General features: G+C 44.1%; 9 non-coding genes across 9 annotated transcripts; all 9 read left to right on the top strand.

Annotated features, from left to right (window-relative positions):
* The first annotated feature begins 6,629 nt into the window (after window positions 1-6,629).
* On the top strand, window positions 6,630-6,820 carry LOC130309347 (U2 spliceosomal RNA). The gene has a single exon (XR_008858025.1). It is a non-coding gene; the product is annotated as a U2 spliceosomal RNA (small nuclear RNA).
* Window positions 6,821-8,909: 2,089 nt separating this feature from the next.
* LOC130309346 (U2 spliceosomal RNA) lies at window positions 8,910-9,100 on the top strand. Its single transcript, XR_008858024.1, has one exon. It is a non-coding gene; the product is annotated as a U2 spliceosomal RNA (small nuclear RNA).
* Window positions 9,101-11,187: 2,087 nt separating this feature from the next.
* Window positions 11,188-11,378, top strand: LOC130309345 (U2 spliceosomal RNA). The gene has a single exon (XR_008858023.1). It is a non-coding gene; the product is annotated as a U2 spliceosomal RNA (small nuclear RNA).
* A 2,083-nt stretch (window positions 11,379-13,461) lies between these two features.
* Window positions 13,462-13,652, top strand: LOC130309344 (U2 spliceosomal RNA). Its single transcript, XR_008858022.1, has one exon. It is a non-coding gene; the product is annotated as a U2 spliceosomal RNA (small nuclear RNA).
* A 2,081-nt stretch (window positions 13,653-15,733) lies between these two features.
* LOC130309375 (U2 spliceosomal RNA) lies at window positions 15,734-15,924 on the top strand. Its single transcript, XR_008858050.1, has one exon. It is a non-coding gene; the product is annotated as a U2 spliceosomal RNA (small nuclear RNA).
* A 2,078-nt stretch (window positions 15,925-18,002) lies between these two features.
* On the top strand, window positions 18,003-18,193 carry LOC130309374 (U2 spliceosomal RNA). The gene has a single exon (XR_008858049.1). It is a non-coding gene; the product is annotated as a U2 spliceosomal RNA (small nuclear RNA).
* A 2,073-nt stretch (window positions 18,194-20,266) lies between these two features.
* On the top strand, window positions 20,267-20,457 carry LOC130309365 (U2 spliceosomal RNA). Its single transcript, XR_008858043.1, has one exon. It is a non-coding gene; the product is annotated as a U2 spliceosomal RNA (small nuclear RNA).
* A 2,084-nt stretch (window positions 20,458-22,541) lies between these two features.
* On the top strand, window positions 22,542-22,732 carry LOC130309354 (U2 spliceosomal RNA). The gene has a single exon (XR_008858032.1). It is a non-coding gene; the product is annotated as a U2 spliceosomal RNA (small nuclear RNA).
* Window positions 22,733-24,813: 2,081 nt separating this feature from the next.
* Window positions 24,814-25,004, top strand: LOC130309343 (U2 spliceosomal RNA). Its single transcript, XR_008858021.1, has one exon. It is a non-coding gene; the product is annotated as a U2 spliceosomal RNA (small nuclear RNA).
* Window positions 25,005-25,466: the final 462 nt, after the last annotated feature.

Below are 25,466 nucleotides of genomic sequence, written 5' to 3'. Positions count from 1 at the left end.
TAAATTGTACTTTCTAATGCCGCTATCTTCGTCTTTTAATTTCTGAATATCTTGTTTAACTAAGGACATAAATGTCTCTAAAGGATGAGAAGCAATCACTGGATTGAATGTACTGGTATTGTATAATTCAAAATCTTTCAATTTCAACATTTGTCTCATAGAATCAATAGATGTGGTTAAGTTACCTCTATCTTGTGTGTTAAACCAAATTTTTTATTTCAATCTTCTAAAGAATGTTTGTAAATCACACTCTAAATTAAACCAATCTATTTTAGTAGTAGGACAATATGAGAGACCCTTTGATAATACAGACAATTCAGTATCTGACAGATCATGTGATGATATATTTACCACAGTTCTATTTATGTCTTTTTCTTGGGACCCTGGTTCCTGTTGTTTCCTTGTCTCTGGGGGCGGTGGCTTTGTGATCTTGTTTTTCCGGTTTCTTCTTCTGCCACCTCTTCTGGTTGGCTTCCTGTGGGGGTACTCCGGTTCCCCCCTTGACCTAAAAAACCTTTTTCAAAAAATGCAGAAGTGTTAGATCCATCTGTTGGCATTTTAGGTTTTACTCCTTTCCGGTTTATATCCTGTCTTGTATAATTAAATGCATTTTGATTCCAATTATATACTCGATCCTTTGAATAGTCACTTAAATCTCTAAACCACTTCTTCTTTTTGGTTTCCATAATAAACTGAGGACTTTTTGGTCAAGAAGTTTTTTGGACGCTGGCACCCACACACTGAGGCTGAGTAGTGCTGCAATACTTTTTTGGCTTTTGTATACTTTGATGTTATTGCTTGCACACACATAATGGATGAATATCTCGAAGCTTCACCTGTCTCATCATATGCTGAGGAGGAGGTGAACAGAATTCTGGGTGGACTGAATGGGGATGCAGCTTTTTTGGCCACACCAACTATCAATGATGTTAAACGTAACTATGAAAATGAGTCTAGGAGATACATTGTCTTGGATTTACACCTTATTACATTGGGGGAATACTACAAATGTAAACGCATACCATGTGGGATGAGATCACGATTGAGACCTTCTGTACATACTGAGAATCCAATGTTTAAGAAGAGATTTGAGGAGATATCAGATAGATATGCCCTTGATATTATCTTATTGAACTTGGACTTTTTACAACAAGAACTGTTGGTAGTGAAAGGGAAACTGGAATCTTTAGAGACTGATTTAACCTCTATGCTGTCCTCAGATGATCTTGGGATATACAAGGAGAAAACAAAAACCTTCCTTGATAAATTCAGGACTGATATTATGGAAACCAAAAAGAAGAAGTGGTTTAGAGATTTAAGTGACTATTCAAAGGATCGAGTATATAATTGGAATCAAAATGCATTTAATTATACAAGACAGGATATAAACCGGAAAGGAGTAAAACCTAAAATGCCAACAGATGGATCTAACACTTCTGCATTTTTTGAAAAAGGTTTTTTAGGTCAAGGGGGGAACCGGAGTACCCCCACAGGAAGCCAACCAGAAGAGGTGGCAGAAGAAGAAACCGGAAAAACAAGATCACAAAGCCACCGCCCCCAGAGACAAGGAAACAACAGGAACCAGGGTCCCAAGAAAAAGACATAAATAGAACTGTGGTAAATATATCATCACATGATCTGTCAGATACTGAATTGTCTGTATTATCAAAGGGTCTCTCATATTGTCCTACTACTAAAATAGATTGGTTTAATTTAGAGTGTGATTTACAAACATTCTTTAGAAGATTGAAATAAAAAATTTGGTTTAACACACAAGATAGAGGTAACTTAACCACATCTATTGATTCTATGAGACAAATGTTGAAATTGAAAGATTTTGAATTATACAATACCAGTACATTCAATCCAGTGATTGCTTCTCATCCTTTAGAGACATTTATGTCCTTAGTTAAACAAGATATTCAGAAATTAAAAGACGAAGATAGCGGCATTAGAAAGTACAATTTATCCTTTGCAGAGAAGCAAGCACTGGATGGACTGGCTTCTAACCACGACCTCACCATCAAACCAGCGGATAAAGGTGGTGGGGTCGTGGTTATGAACACTGTTGACTACAAAAAAGAGATTTATAGACAACTGGCGGACATACAGACATACAGAGAGTTGAGAGGGGATCCCATGAGAGAGATCATGGGTAGACTTACCAATATAGTAGAGGGGGCATTCGCAGATGGACTCATTGATAAAGACCTGAAAGAATTTTTGATAATTAGATACCCCATTACACCGAGGTTATATATCTTACCAAAGATCCATAAATCCCTGCGCGATCCCCCTGGAAGACCGATAGTATCGGGTCGGGATGCTGTATTGAGTAAAGCATCCATTTTTTTGGACAGGGTCTTGAGACCCTTTGTTTTCCGGTCAGCTTCATATATCCAGGATACCAATGACTTTTTGTCGAAAATTAAACCTATACAAATCACAGATCACACAATTTTGGTTTCTTTGGATATATCAAGTTTATACACCTCAATTTGTAATGAAAGGGGCTTGATGGCAGTAAAAAAGACACTGGCGACCTCAGACTTCCCCATGGCGGTTCAGGATTTTCTTTTACAGCTTTTGAACCTTATTTTGAATAACAATTATTTTGTTTTTGATAACAAATATTATTTACAGTTAACCGGAACCGCCATGGGGACGAACGTGGCGCCAATGTATGCGAATCTATTTGTGGCTACCCTGGAGGAGGATGTCGTCTATGGATCCCACCATTTCAGACACTGTCTGGGATGGTGGAGGTTCATTGACGACATCTTCCTCCTATGGGAAGGGTCAGTGGGTGAGTTACAGCTATTTTACGAATTCTTGAATAATATGGACCCAAATATTAAATTTACGATGACACATTCTACCTCTGAAGTGAGTTTTTTGGATGTATTAGTGAGGAAGGTAAATGGCAAATTAACAACACAACTATATACAAAACCAACAGACAAAAATACATTGCTACACTTCAATAGCCACCACCCCAGGAGTATGATAAAATCATTGCCCTACAGCCAAATGCTGAGGGCTAGAAGGGTGGTGGATAATGAAGATGCTTTAAAACAATCTCTTGAAACCATGACAAATAATTTCCTAGTGAGAGGATACCCGAAGAGGGTGGTGGATCAACATAGACAAACGGTGGAGACTCTAGATAGAGAATCCGTATTGTTGAAAAAACCAAGAACTGAGAACAAACGTATTCCATTTACCTCTACCTATCATGACATGAGCGGACAGATTGCAAAAATATTGAATAAACACTGGTTTATATTGAGAAATAGCTACAAGGAAATTGATGAATTTTCGGTTGGTCCACTCATGTCCTATAGGAGAGGTCAGAACATCAAGGACAAATTGGTTAAAACAGAAGTCATACCAGAGAAAAAAACAGGGCAGACATTTTTGACCCCTAGGAGGATGGGATCATATCCTTGCCTGTCCTGTATAAATTGTAATCAGATGATGAAAGGTTCTACATTCATACATCCAGTTACCCAACAAGTACATACATGTAGGTATTTCCTCACGTGTGACTCTACATGGGTCGTATATATTCTTATGTGTCCATGTAAGAAGCTATACGTGGGACAGACCACATGGAGCTTAAAAGTTAGAATTAACAATCACAGATATAGCATAAGGAAAGGCAAAGTTGATTTACCAGTTTCTAAACACTTTATTGATTGTAAACATTCCGAGAAGGACTTAAGATTTATGGCGATTGATTTTGTACCAGCACCAACAAGAGGAGGTGATAGATTGGCATTATTGAAAAGGAGAGAAATGTGGTGGATTCATAAATTGGATTCACTAAGACCAAAGGGCCTAAATGTAGATTTTAACATTATTTAGAATATGGCAGAGAGTGCATAACCAGAAGTGCCACATAGAGTTTTGACTCTGAATCCTAAGGCAGTCACACACAGTTTTGGATAGGGTACTATGTATAATTGGATATTATTTTTACAATCTTTTTTCTGTTTATCTATTTTTATAGATCTAATACAAGATGAAACACCAAGGAGAAGACATTACCTGCTCTGTGTAGATCATCTGTATGGCGTTATTCTAGAGATCAATAAACTTCAAGAATTATGTTTAGAATATGTGCCCTCCTTGAATATAATATGGTATTATAGAATTTGAATTGATTCAGTGCGCATGCATGTCGGTTCTCCTCTCCAACAGTTCGATGTGTAATTGAGAAAGGGTCCCCCTATACAGCTAGTGGGTGACCCTGTCTCAACACACTTTCATTTCTTAAAATTCTTTTTATTTTTAAACAATTTTTTTTCTTTTTTTCTTTTTTTATATATACTTTGTTTTTTATTATTTTCTTTTTATTTATATACCATCAATGGATAACCGAGACCATATTGAGTATGACTGATGCTGCTATGATAACAGAGAAGCTCCAACCAAGATGTAGGTGGGTAGACGGAGACATGTTGGGACCCTACAATCCCGATGTCACTGTCCCCCGGTGACAGACATCCCTTTGGAGATCAGAGATGACTCTGAGGGATGAAAGTCCTACACAAGAGGAGCAATTCTGGGATGTAAATGCAAAGTATGTCTGGGTATAATATTGCCCTAAAAAATAAGGGATCCTTATAAACAAGGAATGATATTTTTCTTTACATTTGTTTATTTATTTATCTTTTTTTATGTATATTTTTTTCAATTTTTTTGGAATTATTCTTTATTTTTAAATAATTTTATTAATTTTTTATTTATATTCTTTTATTTTTTTTATTTTTATTTTTTTGTACTTTTTTATTTTTTATATATATTTTTTTATTACTTTATTTTATTATTTTTTCATCTTTCTATTCAATATCTTTGTTGGCTTACGAACCGACCTTCATGCACTATATAGATCTGGTTAATAATAAATATATATCACTAGTTTTTTTTATAGAATAACTTGTATTCAAGTCTGGCATGTACCTTCATAACATCCGTCATGCCTGTCTCCTGTTTTACACCAGCGCTGATCAGCGCAGTTGGTAACCAGGACAACGGGTGACGCTTTCAGTACATTAATATGCGGAAGTGATCACATGACCCGGGGCTAGTCATGTGACTTGTTCGCGCGACAGCTCTGGACTGGGACCGCTTCCTGCACAGGCGCAGTGGTGTTTTCACCCACGCCACTGGACGCCATTAAACGAGTACAGAGCGGGTAAGAGTCAAACTCCCCATTTCATTATATTATATATGTATAATTGTATTGTACAGCTGCTATGTATCAACATAATGTCAGTGGAGTATCCAATTTCGAGCGCAGCTATGTTTTAATACACTTGTATGCACTAATATGCACGAATTTGCACTTTAATATATAAAAGATGCACTGAAGATCTATGATATATACACAAGGGACGATATATGTATACACTGTTTACAAAATTTTAATGTTTTTATGTAATGAGCACTTAATTGAAATTTGTATGATGTTTAATGCACATGGGTATTTAAACCCCCTATTGATGTGTGACACTAAGCTTGAAAATGGCTCCATAGGAGCAGAAACGTTGCTTGTACTGATGTGACAGGAATAAACCAACATTTTTTTCACCGTTCTTTGGAGTGCTGCGTTATTGTTGGATCCTATCTAAACTGAGGACTTTTTGGTCAAGAAGTTTTTTGGACGCTGGCACCCACACACTGAGGCTGAGTAGTGCTGCAATACTTTTTTGGCTTTTATATATATATATATATATATATATATATATATACGCGCACACACACACATATATTTAAACGTATTCTCCGTTGAGATATTGCAGCCGCTGCTGTGTCCAGGCCCAGGAGCCTTAGCACTGTGCTGTGATGTCACTCAATACCACTGACATCACTAGGTGTAAACAACATCTCTCCTTTGCTGTGTATGTGACTATGGAGCTGTTTGGTGATGTCGTCTATTATGGCCTTCATAGAAGCAACAGGAGATTGTTGCATCCATCTAGAACCCTCAGAACTACAGTGCTATGATGTCACTCACTTCCACAGGCCTTGCAGAGTGTAAACAACAACAACCCAGCTTTGTTGTGTATGTAACCATAGGGATTTGTGATGTCACCTAGAACCTTCACAGCAGCGACAGCTTTATGAGGAGCATCAGCACTGCTCTGCCTGAGCAGAACCATCACCGCCATAGGTTGTCAAATAACCCGGATTTAACCCACACAGGTAAGTCCAATGGGGTGCAGGCATGTCCTCTATGCTTACAGCTTCCCGTGGGTGTTGGTTTGATACCGTTTGGGGACAGCCAAGGAGGCATCTGCAGGCAACAAAGGTAGGTGTGTGCTTGTGTGTGTGTTTCCTATGCAGATCCTAAGCCCAGTGTCACATGCAAGTAGGAGGAGTAAGAAGGGTTCCTGGCAAATCCGGGTTATGGATTGCATTTAAAAAGGCCCCGTGGGAGTGCAATGGGCCCCTGTCTTGCTGCTTAGCAATAATGGTATGGGTTTAGGTTCTGCTGTGTGTACTGGTGGTTGACTGCCCCCCAGCCCAGAGTGTGCATGGAAAATTGTCTGGCAGCCTCCCTGACAGCAAGCAGTGATAGTGCCCATGAAGGGGACCTTGTTGGGCCCGCCCCTTTCACGGTTATCGCTTCTCGGCCTTTTGGCTAAGATCAAGTGTAGTATCTGTTCTTATCAGTTTAATATCTGATACGTCCCCTATCTGGGGACCATATATTAAATGGATTTTTGAGAACGGGGGCCGATTTCGAAGCTTGCTTCCGTCGCCCTATGCATTGACCCGATATGGCAGTATCTTCGGGTACAGTGCACCACCCCCTTACAGGGTTAAAAAGAAAGATTCCTACTTTCATTGCTACCTGCTTGCTGGCTAGCCAGCTAGCCAGCCCTGTGGGCCTTGCTGCTACAGCCAAAAAACAAAAGGTGGTGCTGCTGCTGCTGCTTCTGCTGCTTCTGCTTGTGTCTGGCCGCTGTTGGAGCGTCCAGGCACAGGACTTCTGCTGCTGCTGACTAAATGGCCTCCTTAATTGGATCATTTGAGTAGCCAGCACACCTGTGCAGGTAGGGCATGACATGATAGGCAGCTGCCTTGATAGCGGGTGGGTGCTGAATGTTCCTAATTGACAAAATAAGATTAATGCTTATGAAGAAATATAAAATCTCATCCCTTCCCCAATATCGCGCCACACCCCTACCCCTTAATTCCCTGGTTGAACTTGATGGACATATGTCTTTTTTCGACCGTACTAACTATGTAACTATGTAACATAACATGGGGGGGGGGGGGGGGGGTCTCCTGGCTGTTCACACAGGTGTGTCATTGCTGTACATTGACCATGCATTGCTTCTGTGGTATTGCAAAGGCAAAGACAAATGCTTCCAGCCATCCATTGCACTAATGGATTGGTCATCAGCTGGCTGTCTATGTCCCGCATCAATATAGACCAAAGTACAGAGGGTTAGGCTATGCTATTGTGCACCTACCTGATGCATCAGAAGGTGCGAGGCCCTTGCTAAATTCTGTGCACAGACTTTGAGATCTATACTTTAGACTGTATCTAAACCTGCTCCAACATGGACTGACATTCTGGCCTACTTTCAGCCGATGCGACTTGTCTGTCGCTGAACAGTCGCTTTTTATGTATTCAGCACCTATGTATAATGTTGTAAAAATGCTCTAGAAGCTAAAGTCGCAGAAATGTCACACATATTTGGCCTGCAACTTTCTGTGCGACAAATTCAGACAGGAAAAATCAGTATAAATCCTTAGAAAATTATCCCCCAGTGTCTCCATCTGCTGGCGGTATTGAATAAGCATTGCTGCACTGATGGGGTATGCATTAGACGAAAAAAAAGAAGAAAAAGAAGAATAATACGCCCAGAAAAGAGGCGAAAAGGAGAAAAACGTAAAAAAACGTGAAAAAAAAGTAAGAGGAAGAGAAGGGAAAAAAAGGTGGAAATGGGTTTAAAAGTGATTTCGGCGGAGAAATATATATATATATATATATATATATATATATATATATATATATACGCGCACACACACACATATATATAAACGTATTCTCCGTTGAGATATTGCAGCCGCTGCTGTGTCCAGGCCCAGGAGCCTTAGCACTGTGCTGTGATGTCACTCAATACCACTGACATCACTAGGTGTAAACAACATCTCTCCTTTGCTGTGTATGTGACTATGGAGCTGTTTGGTGATGTCGTCTATTATGGCCTTCATAGAAGCAACAGGAGATTGTTGCATCCATCTAGAACCCTCAGAACTACAGTGCTATGATGTCACTCACTTCCACAGGCCTTGCAGAGTGTAAACAACAACAACCCAGCTTTGTTGTGTATGTAACCATAGGGATTTGTGATGTCACCTAGAACCTTCACAGCAGCGACAGCTTTATGAGGAGCATCAGCACTGCTCTGCCTGAGCAGAACCATCACCGCCATAGGTTGTCAAATAACCCGGATTTAACCCACACAGGTAAGTCCAATGGGGTGCAGGCATGTCCTCTATGCTTACAGCTTCCCGTGGGTGTTGGTTTGATACCGTTTGGGGACAGCCAAGGAGGCATCTGCAGGCAACAAAGGTAGGTGTGTGCTTGTGTGTGTGTTTCCTATGCAGATCCTAAGCCCAGTGTCACATGCAAGTAGGAGGAGTAAGAAGGGTTCCTGGCAAATCCGGGTTATGGATTGCATTTAAAAAGGCCCCGTGGGAGTGCAATGGGCCCCTGTCTTGCTGCTTAGCAATAATGGTATGGGTTTAGGTTCTGCTGTGTGTACTGGTGGTTGACTGCCCCCCAGCCCAGAGTGTGCATGGAAAATTGTCTGGCAGCCTCCCTGACAGCAAGCAGTGATAGTGCCCATGAAGGGGACCTTGTTGGGCCCGCCCCTTTCACGGTTATCGCTTCTCGGCCTTTTGGCTAAGATCAAGTGTAGTATCTGTTCTTATCAGTTTAATATCTGATACGTCCCCTATCTGGGGACCATATATTAAATGGATTTTTGAGAACGGGGGCCGATTTCGAAGCTTGCTTCCGTCGCCCTATGCATTGACCCGATATGGCAGTATCTTCGGGTACAGTGCACCACCCCCTTACAGGGTTAAAAAGAAAGATTCCTACTTTCATTGCTACCTGCTTGCTGGCTAGCCAGCTAGCCAGCCCTGTGGGCCTTGCTGCTGCAGCCAAAAAACAAAAGGTGGTGCTGCTGCTGCTGCTTCTGCTGCTTCTGCTTGTGTCTGGCCGCTGTTGGAGCGTCCAGGCACAGGACTTCTGCTGCTGCTGACTAAATGGCCTCCTTAATTGGATCATTTGAGTAGCCAGCACACCTGTGCAGGTAGGGCATGACATGATAGGCAGCTGCCTTGATAGCGGGTGGGTGCTGAATGTTCCTAATTGACAAAATAAGATTAATGCTTATGAAGAAATATAAAATCTCATCCCTTCCCCAATATCGCGCCACACCCCTACCCCTTAATTCCCTGGTTGAACTTGATGGACATATGTCTTTTTTCGACCGTACTAACTATGTAACTATGTAACATAACATGGGGGGGGGGGGGGTCTCCTGGCTGTTCACACAGGTGTGTCATTGCTGTACATTGACCATGCATTGCTTCTGTGGTATTGCAAAGGCAAAGACAAATGCTTCCAGCCATCCATTGCACTAATGGATTGGTCATCAGCTGGCTGTCTATGTCCCGCATCAATATAGACCAAAGTACAGAGGGTTAGGCTATGCTATTGTGCACCTACCTGATGCATCAGAAGGTGCGAGGCCCTTGCTAAATTCTGTGCACAGACTTTGAGATCTATACTTTAGACTGTATCTAAACCTGCTCCAACATGGACTGACATTCTGGCCTACTTTCAGCCGATGCGACTTGTCTGTCGCTGAACAGTCGCTTTTTATGTATTCAGCACCTATGTATAATGTTGTAAAAATGCTCTAGAAGCTAAAGTCGCAGAAATGTCACACATATTTGGCCTGCAACTTTCTGTGCGACAAATTCAGACAGGAAAAATCAGTATAAATCCTTAGAAAATTATCCCCCAGTGTCTCCATCTGCTGGCGGTATTGAATAAGCATTGCTGCACTGATGGGGTATGCATTAGACGAAAAAAAAGAAGAAAAAGAAGAATAATACGCCCAGAAAAGAGGCGAAAAGGAGAAAAACGTAAAAAAACGTGAAAAAAAAGTAAGAGGAAGAGAAGGGAAAAAAAGGTGGAAATGGGTTTAAAAGTGATTTCGGCGGAGAAATATATATATATATATATATATATATATATATATATATATATATATACGCGCACACACACACATATATATAAATGTATTCTCCGTTGAGATATTGCAGCCGCTGCTGTGTCCAGGCCCAGGAGCCTTAGCACTGTGCTGTGATGTCACTCAATACCACTGACATCACTAGGTGTAAACAACATCTCTCCTTTGCTGTGTATGTGACTATGGAGCTGTTTGGTGATGTCGTCTATTATGGCCTTCATAGAAGCAACAGGAGATTGTTGCATCCATCTAGAACCCTCAGAACTACAGTGCTATGATGTCACTCACTTCCACAGGCCTTGCAGAGTGTAAACAACAACAACCCAGCTTTGTTGTGTATGTAACCATAGGGATTTGTGATGTCACCTAGAACCTTCACAGCAGCGACAGCTTTATGAGGAGCATCAGCACTGCTCTGCCTGAGCAGAACCATCACCGCCATAGGTTGTCAAATAACCCGGATTTAACCCACACAGGTAAGTCCAATGGGGTGCAGGCATGTCCTCTATGCTTACAGCTTCCCGTGGGTGTTGGTTTGATACCGTTTGGGGACAGCCAAGGAGGCATCTGCAGGCAACAAAGGTAGGTGTGTGCTTGTGTGTGTGTTTCCTATGCAGATCCTAAGCCCAGTGTCACATGCAAGTAGGAGGAGTAAGAAGGGTTCCTGGCAAATCCGGGTTATGGATTGCATTTAAAAAGGCCCCGTGGGAGTGCAATGGGCCCCTGTCTTGCTGCTTAGCAATAATGGTATGGGTTTAGGTTCTGCTGTGTGTACTGGTGGTTGACTGCCCCCCAGCCCAGAGTGTGCATGGAAAATTGTCTGGCAGCCTCCCTGACAGCAAGCAGTGATAGTGCCCATGAAGGGGACCTTGTTGGGCCCGCCCCTTTCACGGTTATCGCTTCTCGGCCTTTTGGCTAAGATCAAGTGTAGTATCTGTTCTTATCAGTTTAATATCTGATACGTCCCCTATCTGGGGACCATATATTAAATGGATTTTTGAGAACGGGGGCCGATTTCGAAGCTTGCTTCCGTCGCCCTATGCATTGACCCGATATGGCAGTATCTTCGGGTACAGTGCACCACCCCCTTACAGGGTTAAAAAGAAAGATTCCTACTTTCATTGCTACCTGCTTGCTGGCTAGCCAGCTAGCCAGCCCTGTGGGCCTTGCTGCTGCAGCCAAAAAACAAAAGGTGGTGCTGCTGCTGCTGCTTCTGCTGCTTCTGCTTGTGTCTGGCCGCTGTTGGAGCGTCCAGGCACAGGACTTCTGCTGCTGCTGACTAAATGGCCTCCTTAATTGGATCATTTGAGTAGCCAGCACACCTGTGCAGGTAGGGCATGACATGATAGGCAGCTGCCTTGATAGCGGGTGGGTGCTGAATGTTCCTAATTGACAAAATAAGATTAATGCTTATGAAGAAATATAAAATCTCATCCCTTCCCCAATATCGCGCCACACCCCTACCCCTTAATTCCCTGGTTGAACTTGATGGACATATGTCTTTTTTCGACCGTACTAACTATGTAACTATGTAACATAACATGGGGGGGGGGGGGGGGTCTCCTGGCTGTTCACACAGGTGTGTCATTGCTGTACATTGACCATGCATTGCTTCTGTGGTATTGCAAAGGCAAAGACAAATGCTTCCAGCCATCCATTGCACTAATGGATTGGTCATCAGCTGGCTGTCTATGTCCCGCATCAATATAGACCAAAGTACAGAGGGTTAGGCTATGCTATTGTGCACCTACCTGATGCATCAGAAGGTGCGAGGCCCTTGCTAAATTCTGTGCACAGACTTTGAGATCTATACTTTAGACTGTATCTAAACCTGCTCCAACATGGACTGACATTCTGGCCTACTTTCAGCCGATGCGACTTGTCTGTCGCTGAACAGTCGCTTTTTATGTATTCAGCACCTATGTATAATGTTGTAAAAATGCTCTAGAAGCTAAAGTCGCAGAAATGTCACACATATTTGGCCTGCAACTTTCTGTGCGACAAATTCAGACAGGAAAAATCAGTATAAATCCTTAGAAAATTATCCCCCAGTGTCTCCATCTGCTGGCGGTATTGAATAAGCATTGCTGCACTGATGGGGTATGCATTAGACGAAAAAAAAGAAGAAAAAGAAGAATAATACGCCCAGAAAAGAGGCGAAAAGGAGAAAAACGTAAAAAAACGTGAAAAAAAAGTAAGAGGAAGAGAAGGGAAAAAAAGGTGGAAATGGGTTTAAAAGTGATTTCGGCGGAGAAATATATATATATATATATATATATATATATATATATATATACGCGCACACACACACATATATATAAATGTATTCTCCGTTGAGATATTGCAGCCGCTGCTGTGTCCAGGCCCAGGAGCCTTAGCACTGTGCTGTGATGTCACTCAATACCACTGACATCACTAGGTGTAAACAACATCTCTCCTTTGCTGTGTATGTGACTATGGAGCTGTTTGGTGATGTCGTCTATTATGGCCTTCATAGAAGCAACAGGAGATTGTTGCATCCATCTAGAACCCTCAGAACTACAGTGCTATGATGTCACTCACTTCCACAGGCCTTGCAGAGTGTAAACAACAACAACCCAGCTTTGTTGTGTATGTAACCATAGGGATTTGTGATGTCACCTAGAACCTTCACAGCAGCGACAGCTTTATGAGGAGCATCAGCACTGCTCTGCCTGAGCAGAACCATCACCGCCATAGGTTGTCAAATAACCCGGATTTAACCCACACAGGTAAGTCCAATGGGGTGCAGGCATGTCCTCTATGCTTACAGCTTCCCGTGGGTGTTGGTTTGATACCGTTTGGGGACAGCCAAGGAGGCATCTGCAGGCAACAAAGGTAGGTGTGTGCTTGTGTGTGTGTTTCCTATGCAGATCCTAAGCCCAGTGTCACATGCAAGTAGGAGGAGTAAGAAGGGTTCCTGGCAAATCCGGGTTATGGATTGCATTTAAAAAGGCCCCGTGGGAGTGCAATGGGCCCCTGTCTTGCTGCTTAGCAATAATGGTATGGGTTTAGGTTCTGCTGTGTGTACTGGTGGTTGACTGCCCCCCAGCCCAGAGTGTGCATGGAAAATTGTCTGGCAGCCTCCCTGACAGCAAGCAGTGATAGTGCCCATGAAGGGGACCTTGTTGGGCCCGCCCCTTTCACGGTTATCGCTTCTCGGCCTTTTGGCTAAGATCAAGTGTAGTATCTGTTCTTATCAGTTTAATATCTGATACGTCCCCTATCTGGGGACCATATATTAAATGGATTTTTGAGAACGGGGGCCGATTTCGAAGCTTGCTTCCGTCGCCCTATGCATTGACCCGATATGGCAGTATCTTCGGGTACAGTGCACCACCCCCTTACAGGGTTAAAAAGAAAGATTCCTACTTTCATTGCTACCTGCTTGCTGGCTAGCCTGCTAGCCAGCCCTGTGGGCCTTGCTGCTGCAGCCAAAAAACAAAAGGTGGTGCTGCTGCTGCTGCTTCTGCTGCTTCTGCTTGTGTCTGGCCGCTGTTGGAGCGTCCAGGCACAGGACTTCTGCTGCTGCTGACTAAATGGCCTCCTTAATTGGATCATTTGAGTAGCCAGCACACCTGTGCAGGTAGGGCATGACATGATAGGCAGCTGCCTTGATAGCGGGTGGGTGCTGAATGTTCCTAATTGACAAAATAAGATTAATGCTTATGAAGAAATATAAAATCTCATCCCTTCCCCAATATCGCGCCACACCCCTACCCCTTAATTCCCTGGTTGAACTTGATGGACATATGTCTTTTTTCGACCGTACTAACTATGTAACTATGTAACATAACATGGGGGGGGGGGGGGGGGGTCTCCTGGCTGTTCACACAGGTGTGTCATTGCTGTACATTGACCATGCATTGCTTCTGTGGTATTGCAAAGGCAAAGACAAATGCTTCCAGCCATCCATTGCACTAATGGATTGGTCATCAGCTGGCTGTCTATGTCCCGCATCAATATAGACCAAAGTACAGAGGGTTAGGCTATGCTATTGTGCACCTACCTGATGCATCAGAAGGTGCGAGGCCCTTGCTAAATTCTGTGCACAGACTTTGAGATCTATACTTTAGACTGTATCTAAACCTGCTCCAACATGGACTGACATTCTGGCCTACTTTCAGCCGATGCGACTTGTCTGTCGCTGAACAGTCGCTTTTTATGTATTCAGCACCTATGTATAATGTTGTAAAAATGCTCTAGAAGCTAAAGTCGCAGAAATGTCACACATATTTGGCCTGCAACTTTCTGTGCGACAAATTCAGACAGGAAAAATCAGTATAAATCCTTAGAAAATTATCCCCCAGTGTCTCCATCTGCTGGCGGTATTGAATAAGCATTGCTGCACTGATGGGGTATGCATTAGACGAAAAAAAAGAAGAAAAAGAAGAATAATACGCCCAGAAAAGAGGCGAAAAGGAGAAAAACGTAAAAAAACGTGAAAAAAAAGTAAGAGGAAGAGAAGGGAAAAAAAGGTGGAAATGGGTTTAAAAGTGATTTCGGCGGAGAAATATATATATATATATATATATATATATATATATATACGCGCACACACACACATATATATAAACGTATTCTCCGTTGAGATATTGCAGCCGCTGCTGTGTCCAGGCCCAGGAGCCTTAGCACTGTGCTGTGATGTCACTCAATACCACTGACATCACTAGGTGTAAACAACATCTCTCCTTTGCTGTGTATGTGACTATGGAGCTGTTTGGTGATGTCGTCTATTATGGCCTTCATAGAAGCAACAGGAGATTGTTGCATCCATCTAGAACCCTCAGAACTACAGTGCTATGATGTCACTCACTTCCACAGGCCTTGCAGAGTGTAAACAACAACAACCCAGCTTTGTTGTGTATGTAACCATAGGGATTTGTGATGTCACCTAGAACCTTCACAGCAGCGACAGCTTTATGAGGAGCATCAGCACTGCTCTGCCTGAGCAGAACCATCACCGCCATAGGTTGTCAAATAACCCGGATTTAACCCACACAGGTAAGTCCAATGGGGTGCAGGCATGTCCTCTATGCTTACAGCTTCCCGTGGGTGTTGGTTTGATACCGTTTGGGGACAGCCAAGGAGGCATCTGCAGGCAACAAAGGTAGGTGTGTGCTTGTGTGTGTGTTTCCTATGCAGATCCTAAGCCCAGTGTCACATGCAAGTAGGAGGAGTAAGAAGGGTTCCTGGCAAATCCGGGTTATGGATTGCATTTAAAAAGGCCCCGTGGGAGTGCAATGGGCCCCTGTCTTGCTGCTTAGCAATAATGGTATGGGTTTAGGTTCTGCTGTGTGTACTGGTGGTTGACTGCCCCCCAGCCCAGAGTGTGCATGGAAAATTGTCTGGCAGCCTCCCTGACAGCAAGCAGTGATAGTGCCCATGAAGGGGACCTTGTTGGGCCCGCCCCTTTCACGGTTATCGCTTCTCGGCCTTTTGGCTAAGATCAAGTGTAGTATCTGTTCTTATCAGTTTAATATCTGATACGTCCCCTATCTGGGGACCATATATTAAATGGATTTTTGAGAACGGGGGCCGATTTCGAAGCTTGCTTCCGTCGCCCTATGCATTGACCCGATATGGCAGTATCTTCGGGTACAGTGCACCACCCCCTTACAGGGTTAAAAAGAAAGATTCCTACTTTCATTGCTACCTGCTTGCTGGCTAGCCAGCTAGCCAGCCCTGTGGGCCTTGCTGCTGCAGCCAAAAAACAAAAGGTGGTGCTGCTGCTGCTGCTTCTGCTGCTTCTGCTTGTGTCTGGCCGCTGTTGGAGCGTCCAGGCACAGGACTTCTGCTGCTGCTGACTAAATGGCCTCCTTAATTGGATCATTTGAGTAGCCAGCACACCTGTGCAGGTAGGGCATGACATGATAGGCAGCTGCCTTGATAGCGGGTGGGTGCTGAATGTTCCTAATTGACAAAATAAGATTAATGCTTATGAAGAAATATAAAATCTCATCCCTTCCCCAATATCGCGCCACACCCCTACCCCTTAATTCCCTGGTTGAACTTGATGGACATATGTCTTTTTTCGACCGTACTAACTATGTAACTATGTAACATAACATGGGGGGGGGGGGGGGGGGGTCTCCTGGCTGTTCACACAGGTGTGTCATTGCTGTACATTGACCATGCATTGCTTCTGTGGTATTGCAAAGGCAAAGACAAATGCTTCCAGCCATCCATTGCACTAATGGATTGGTCATCAGCTGGCTGTCTATGTCCCGCATCAATATAGACCAAAGTACAGAGGGTTAGGCTATGCTATTGTGCACCTACCTGATGCATCAGAAGGTGCGAGGCCCTTGCTAAATTCTGTGCACAGACTTTGAGATCTATACTTTAGACTGTATCTAAACCTGCTCCAACATGGACTGACATTCTGGCCTACTTTCAGCCGATGCGACTTGTCTGTCGCTGAACAGTCGCTTTTTATGTATTCAGCACCTATGTATAATGTTGTAAAAATGCTCTAGAAGCTAAAGTCGCAGAAATGTCACACATATTTGGCCTGCAACTTTCTGTGCGACAAATTCAGACAGGAAAAATCAGTATAAATCCTTAGAAAATTATCCCCCAGTGTCTCCATCTGCTGGCGGTATTGAATAAGCATTGCTGCACTGATGGGGTATGCATTAGACGAAAAAAAAGAAGAAAAAGAAGAATAATACGCCCAGAAAAGAGGCGAAAAGGAGAAAAACGTAAAAAAACGTGAAAAAAAAGTAAGAGGAAGAGAAGGGAAAAAAAGGTGGAAATGGGTTTAAAAGTGATTTCGGCGGAGAAATATATATATATATATATATATATATATATATACGCGCACACACACACATATATATAAACGTATTCTCCGTTGAGATATTGCAGCCGCTGCTGTGTCCAGGCCCAGGAGCCTTAGCACTGTGCTGTGATGTCACTCAATACCACTGACATCACTAGGTGTAAACAACATCTCTCCTTTGCTGTGTATGTGACTATGGAGCTGTTTGGTGATGTCGTCTATTATGGCCTTCATAGAAGCAACAGGAGATTGTTGCATCCATCTAGAACCCTCAGAACTACAGTGCTATGATGTCACTCACTTCCACAGGCCTTGCAGAGTGTAAACAACAACAACCCAGCTTTGTTGTGTATGTAACCATAGGGATTTGTGATGTCACCTAGAACCTTCACAGCAGCGACAGCTTTATGAGGAGCATCAGCACTGCTCTGCCTGAGCAGAACCATCACCGCCATAGGTTGTCAAATAACCCGGATTTAACCCACACAGGTAAGTCCAATGGGGTGCAGGCATGTCCTCTATGCTTACAGCTTCCCGTGGGTGTTGGTTTGATACCGTTTGGGGACAGCCAAGGAGGCATCTGCAGGCAACAAAGGTAGGTGTGTGCTTGTGTGTGTGTTTCCTATGCAGATCCTAAGCCCAGTGTCACATGCAAGTAGGAGGAGTAAGAAGGGTTCCTGGCAAATCCGGGTTATGGATTGCATTTAAAAAGGCCCCGTGGGAGTGCAATGGGCCCCTGTCTTGCTGCTTAGCAATAATGGTATGGGTTTAGGTTCTGCTGTGTGTACTGGTGGTTGACTGCCCCCCAGCCCAGAGTGTGCATGGAAAATTGTCTGGCAGCCTCCCTGACAGCAAGCAGTGATAGTGCCCATGAAGGGGACCTTGTTGGGCCCGCCCCTTTCACGGTTATCGCTTCTCGGCCTTTTGGCTAAGATCAAGTGTAGTATCTGTTCTTATCAGTTTAATATCTGATACGTCCCCTATCTGGGGACCATATATTAAATGGATTTTTGAGAACGGGGGCCGATTTCGAAGCTTGCTTCCGTCGCCCTATGCATTGACCCGATATGGCAGTATCTTCGGGTACAGTGCACCACCCCCTTACAGGGTTAAAAAGAAAGATTCCTACTTTCATTGCTACCTGCTTGCTGGCTAGCCAGCTAGCCAGCCCTGTGGGCCTTGCTGCTGCAGCCAAAAAACAAAAGGTGGTGCTGCTGCTGCTGCTTCTGCTGCTTCTGCTTGTGTCTGGCCGCTGTTGGAGCGTCCAGGCACAGGACTTCTGCTGCTGCTGACTAAATGGCCTCCTTAATTGGATCATTTGAGTAGCCAGCACACCTGTGCAGGTAGGGCATGACATGATAGGCAGCTGCCTTGATAGCGGGTGGGTGCTGAATGTTCCTAATTGACAAAATAAGATTAATGCTTATGAAGAAATATAAAATCTCATCCCTTCCCCAATATCGCGCCACACCCCTACCCCTTAATTCCCTGGTTGAACTTGATGGACATATGTCTTTTTTCGACCGTACTAACTATGTAACTATGTAACATAACATGGGGGGGGGGGGGGTCTCCTGGCTGTTCACACAGGTGTGTCATTGCTGTACATTGACCATGCATTGCTTCTGTGGTATTGCAAAGGCAAAGACAAATGCTTCCAGCCATCCATTGCACTAATGGATTGGTCATCAGCTGGCTGTCTATGTCCCGCATCAATATAGACCAAAGTACAGAGGGTTAGGCTATGCTATTGTGCACCTACCTGATGCATCAGAAGGTGCGAGGCCCTTGCTAAATTCTGTGCACAGACTTTGAGATCTATACTTTAGACTGTATCTAAACCTGCTCCAACATGGACTGACATTCTGGCCTACTTTCAGCCGATGCGACTTGTCTGTCGCTGAACAGTCGCTTTTTATGTATTCAGCACCTATGTATAATGTTGTAAAAATGCTCTAGAAGCTAAAGTCGCAGAAATGTCACACATATTTGGCCTGCAACTTTCTGTGCGACAAATTCAGACAGGAAAAATCAGTATAAATCCTTAGAAAATTATCCCCCAGTGTCTCCATCTGCTGGCGGTATTGAATAAGCATTGCTGCACTGATGGGGTATGCATTAGACGAAAAAAAAGAAGAAAAAGAAGAATAATACGCCCAGAAAAGAGGCGAAAAGGAGAAAAACGTAAAAAAACGTGAAAAAAAAGTAAGAGGAAGAGAAGGGAAAAAAAGGTGGAAATGGGTTTAAAAGTGATTTCGGCGGAGATATATATATATATATATATATATATATATATATACGCGCACACACACACATATATATAAATGTATTCTCCGTTGAGATATTGCAGCCGCTGCTGTGTCCAGGCCCAGGAGCCTTAGCACTGTGCTGTGATGTCACTCAATACCACTGACATCACTAGGTGTAAACAACATCTCTCCTTTGCTGTGTATGTGACTATGGAGCTGTTTGGTGATGTCGTCTATTATGGCCTTCATAGAAGCAACAGGAGATTGTTGCATCCATCTAGAACCCTCAGAACTACAGTGCTATGATGTCACTCACTTCCACAGGCCTTGCAGAGTGTAAACAACAACAACCCAGCTTTGTTGTGTATGTAACCATAGGGATTTGTGATGTCACCTAGAACCTTCACAGCAGCGACAGCTTTATGAGGAGCATCAGCACTGCTCTGCCTGAGCAGAACCATCACCGCCATAGGTTGTCAAATAACCCGGATTTAACCCACACAGGTAAGTCCAATGGGGTGCAGGCATGTCCTCTATGCTTACAGCTTCCCGTGGGTGTTGGTTTGATACCGTTTGGGGACAGCCAAGGAGGCATCTGCAGGCAACAAAGGTAGGTGTGTGCTTGTGTGTGTGTTTCCTATGCAGATCCTAAGCCCAGTGTCACATGCAAGTAGGAGGAGTAAGAAGGGTTCCTGGCAAATCCGGGTTATGGATTGCATTTAAAAAGGCCCCGTGGGAGTGCAATGGGCCCCTGTCTTGCTGCTTAGCAATAATGGTATGGGTTTAGGTTCTGCTGTGTGTACTGGTGGTTGACTGCCCCCCAGCCCAGAGTGTGCATGGAAAATTGTCTGGCAGCCTCCCTGACAGCAAGCAGTGATAGTGCCCATGAAGGGGACCTTGTTGGGCCCGCCCCTTTCACGGTTATCGCTTCTCGGCCTTTTGGCTAAGATCAAGTGTAGTATCTGTTCTTATCAGTTTAATATCTGATACGTCCCCTATCTGGGGACCATATATTAAATGGATTTTTGAGAACGGGGGCCGATTTCGAAGCTTGCTTCCGTCGCCCTATGCATTGACCCGATATGGCAGTATCTTCGGGTACAGTGCACCACCCCCTTACAGGGTTAAAAAGAAAGATTCCTACTTTCATTGCTACCTGCTTGCTGGCTAGCCAGCTAGCCAGCCCTGTGGGCCTTGCTGCTGCAGCCAAAAAACAAAAGGTGGTGCTGCTGCTGCTGCTTCTGCTGCTTCTGCTTGTGTCTGGCCGCTGTTGGAGCGTCCAGGCACAGGACTTCTGCTGCTGCTGACTAAATGGCCTCCTTAATTGGATCATTTGAGTAGCCAGCACACCTGTGCAGGTAGGGCATGACATGATAGGCAGCTGCCTTGATAGCGGGTGGGTGCTGAATGTTCCTAATTGACAAAATAAGATTAATGCTTATGAAGAAATATAAAATCTCATCCCTTCCCCAATATCGCGCCACACCCCTACCCCTTAATTCCCTGGTTGAACTTGATGGACATATGTCTTTTTTCGACCGTACTAACTATGTAACTATGTAACATAACATGGGGGGGGGGGGGGGTCTCCTGGCTGTTCACACAGGTGTGTCATTGCTGTACATTGACCATGCATTGCTTCTGTGGTATTGCAAAGGCAAAGACAAATGCTTCCAGCCATCCATTGCACTAATGGATTGGTCATCAGCTGGCTGTCTATGTCCCGCATCAATATAGACCAAAGTACAGAGGGTTAGGCTATGCTATTGTGCACCTACCTGATGCATCAGAAGGTGCGAGGCCCTTGCTAAATTCTGTGCACAGACTTTGAGATCTATACTTTAGACTGTATCTAAACCTGCTCCAACATGGACTGACATTCTGGCCTACTTTCAGCCGATGCGACTTGTCTGTCGCTGAACAGTCGCTTTTTATGTATTCAGCACCTATGTATAATGTTGTAAAAATGCTCTAGAAGCTAAAGTCGCAGAAATGTCACACATATTTGGCCTGCAACTTTCTGTGCGACAAATTCAGACAGGAAAAATCAGTATAAATCCTTAGAAAATTATCCCCCAGTGTCTCCATCTGCTGGCGGTATTGAATAAGCATTGCTGCACTGATGGGGTATGCATTAGACGAAAAAAAAGAAGAAAAAGAAGAATAATACGCCCAGAAAAGAGGCGAAAAGGAGAAAAACGTAAAAAAACGTGAAAAAAAAGTAAGAGGAAGAGAAGGGAAAAAAAGGTGGAAATGGGTTTAAAAGTGATTTCGGCGGAGAAATATATATATATATATATATATATATATATATATATATATATACGCGCACACACACACATATATATAAACGTATTCTCCGTTGAGATATTGCAGCCGCTGCTGTGTCCAGGCCCAGGAGCCTTAGCACTGTGCTGTGATGTCACTCAATACCACTGACATCACTAGGTGTAAACAACATCTCTCCTTTGCTGTGTATGTGACTATGGAGCTGTTTGGTGATGTCGTCTATTATGGCCTTCATAGAAGCAACAGGAGATTGTTGCATCCATCTAGAACCCTCAGAACTACAGTGCTATGATGTCACTCACTTCCACAGGCCTTGCAGAGTGTAAACAACAACAACCCAGCTTTGTTGTGTATGTAACCATAGGGATTTGTGATGTCACCTAGAACCTTCACAGCAGCGACAGCTTTATGAGGAGCATCAGCACTGCTCTGCCTGAGCAGAACCATCACCGCCATAGGTTGTCAAATAACCCGGATTTAACCCACACAGGTAAGTCCAATGGGGTGCAGGCATGTCCTCTATGCTTACAGCTTCCCGTGGGTGTTGGTTTGATACCGTTTGGGGACAGCCAAGGAGGCATCTGCAGGCAACAAAGGTAGGTGTGTGCTTGTGTGTGTGTTTCCTATGCAGATCCTAAGCCCAGTGTCACATGCAAGTAGGAGGAGTAAGAAGGGTTCCTGGCAAATCCGGGTTATGGATTGCATTTAAAAAGGCCCCGTGGGAGTGCAATGGGCCCCTGTCTTGCTGCTTAGCAATAATGGTATGGGTTTAGGTTCTGCTGTGTGTACTGGTGGTTGACTGCCCCCCAGCCCAGAGTGTGCATGGAAAATTGTCTGGCAGCCTCCCTGACAGCAAGCAGTGATAGTGCCCATGAAGGGGACCTTGTTGGGCCCGCCCCTTTCACGGTTATCGCTTCTCGGCCTTTTGGCTAAGATCAAGTGTAGTATCTGTTCTTATCAGTTTAATATCTGATACGTCCCCTATCTGGGGACCATATATTAAATGGATTTTTGAGAACGGGGGCCGATTTCGAAGCTTGCTTCCGTCGCCCTATGCATTGACCCGATATGGCAGTATCTTCGGGTACAGTGCACCACCCCCTTACAGGGTTAAAAAGAAAGATTCCTACTTTCATTGCTACCTGCTTGCTGGCTAGCCAGCTAGCCAGCCCTGTGGGCCTTGCTGCTGCAGCCAAAAAACAAAAGGTGGTGCTGCTGCTGCTGCTTCTGCTGCTTCTGCTTGTGTCTGGCCGCTGTTGGAGCGTCCAGGCACAGGACTTCTGCTGCTGCTGACTAAATGGCCTCCTTAATTGGATCATTTGAGTAGCCAGCACACCTGTGCAGGTAGGGCATGACATGATAGGCAGCTGCCTTGATAGCGGGTGGGTGCTGAATGTTCCTAATTGACAAAATAAGATTAATGCTTATGAAGAAATATAAAATCTCATCCCTTCCCCAATATCGCGCCACACCCCTACCCCTTAATTCCCTGGTTGAACTTGATGGACATATGTCTTTTTTCGACCGTACTAACTATGTAACTATGTAACATAACATGGGGGGGGGGGGGGGGGGTCTCCTGGCTGTTCACACAGGTGTGTCATTGCTGTACATTGACCATGCATTGCTTCTGTGGTATTGCAAAGGCAAAGACAAATGCTTCCAGCCATCCATTGCACTAATGGATTGGTCATCAGCTGGCTGTCTATGTCCCGCATCAATATAGACCAAAGTACAGAGGGTTAGGCTATGCTATTGTGCACCTACCTGATGCATCAGAAGGTGCGAGGCCCTTGCTAAATTCTGTGCACAGACTTTGAGATCTATACTTTAGACTGTATCTAAACCTGCTCCAACATGGACTGACATTCTGGCCTACTTTCAGCCGATGCGACTTGTCTGTCGCTGAACAGTCGCTTTTTATGTATTCAGCACCTATGTATAATGTTGTAAAAATGCTCTAGAAGCTAAAGTCGCAGAAATGTCACACATATTTGGCCTGCAACTTTCTGTGCGACAAATTCAGACAGGAAAAATCAGTATAAATCCTTAGAAAATTATCCCCCAGTGTCTCCATCTGCTGGCGGTATTGAATAAGCATTGCTGCACTGATGGGGTATGCATTAGACGAAAAAAAAGAAGAAAAAGAAGAATAATACGCCCAGAAAAGAGGCGAAAAGGAGAAAAACGTAAAAAAACGTGAAAAAAAAGTAAGAGGAAGAGAAGGGAAAAAAAGGTGGAAATGGGTTTAAAAGTGATTTCGGCGGAGAAATATATATATATATATATATATATATATATATATATACGCGCACACACACACATATATATAAACGTATTCTCCGTTGAGATATTGCAGCCGCTGCTGTGTCCAGGCCCAGGAGCCTTAGCACTGTGCTGTGATGTCACTCAATACCACTGACATCACTAGGTGTAAACAACATCTCTCCTTTGCTGTGTATGTGACTATGGAGCTGTTTGGTGATGTCGTCTATTATGGCCTTCATAGAAGCAACAGGAGATTGTTGCATCCATCTAGAACCCTCAGAACTACAGTGCTATGATGTCACTCACTTCCACAGGCCTTGCAGAGTGTAAACAACAACAACCCAGCTTTGTTGTGTATGTAACCATAGGGATTTGTGATGTCACCTAGAACCTTCACAGCAGCGACAGCTTTATGAGGAGCATCAGCACTGCTCTGCCTGAGCAGAACCATCACCGCCATAGGTTGTCAAATAACCCGGATTTAACCCACACAGGTAAGTCCAATGGGGTGCAGGCATGTCCTCTATGCTTACAGCTTCCCGTGGGTGTTGGTTTGATACCGTTTGGGGACAGCCAAGGAGGCATCTGCAGGCAACAAAGGTAGGTGTGTGCTTGTGTGTGTGTTTCCTATGCAGATCCTAAGCCCAGTGTCACATGCAAGTAGGAGGAGTAAGAAGGGTTCCTGGCAAATCCGGGTTATGGATTGCATTTAAAAAGGCCCCGTGGGAGTGCAATGGGCCCCTGTCTTGCTGCTTAGCAATAATGGTATGGGTTTAGGTTCTGCTGTGTGTACTGGTGGTTGACTGCCCCCCAGCCCAGAGTGTGCATGGAAAATTGTCTGGCAGCCTCCCTGACAGCAAGCAGTGATAGTGCCCATGAAGGGGACCTTGTTGGGCCCGCCCCTTTCACGGTTATCGCTTCTCGGCCTTTTGGCTAAGATCAAGTGTAGTATCTGTTCTTATCAGTTTAATATCTGATACGTCCCCTATCTGGGGACCATATATTAAATGGATTTTTGAGAACGGGGGCCGATTTCGAAGCTTGCTTCCGTCGCCCTATGCATTGACCCGATATGGCAGTATCTTCGGGTACAGTGCACCACCCCCTTACAGGGTTAAAAAGAAAGATTCCTACTTTCATTGCTACCTGCTTGCTGGCTAGCCAGCTAGCCAGCCCTGTGGGCCTTGCTGCTGCAGCCAAAAAACAAAAGGTGGTGCTGCTGCTGCTGCTTCTGCTGCTTCTGCTTGTGTCTGGCCGCTGTTGGAGCGTCCAGGCACAGGACTTCTGCTGCTGCTGACTAAATGGCCTCCTTAATTGGATCATTTGAGTAGCCAGCACACCTGTGCAGGTAGGGCATGACATGATAGGCAGCTGCCTTGATAGCGGGTGGGTGCTGAATGTTCCTAATTGACAAAATAAGATTAATGCTTATGAAGAAATATAAAATCTCATCCCTTCCCCAATATCGCGCCACACCCCTACCCCTTAATTCCCTGGTTGAACTTGATGGACATATGTCTTTTTTCGACCGTACTAACTATGTAACTATGTAACATAACATGGGGG

The sequence above is a fragment of the Hyla sarda genome, unplaced genomic scaffold (genome assembly GCF_029499605.1).
Source record: "Hyla sarda isolate aHylSar1 unplaced genomic scaffold, aHylSar1.hap1 scaffold_1526, whole genome shotgun sequence".
Taxonomy (NCBI): domain Eukaryota; kingdom Metazoa; phylum Chordata; class Amphibia; order Anura; family Hylidae; genus Hyla; species Hyla sarda.
The sequence above is the reverse complement of the archived record's forward strand: the minus strand, read 5'-3'. Positions and strand labels throughout refer to the sequence as shown.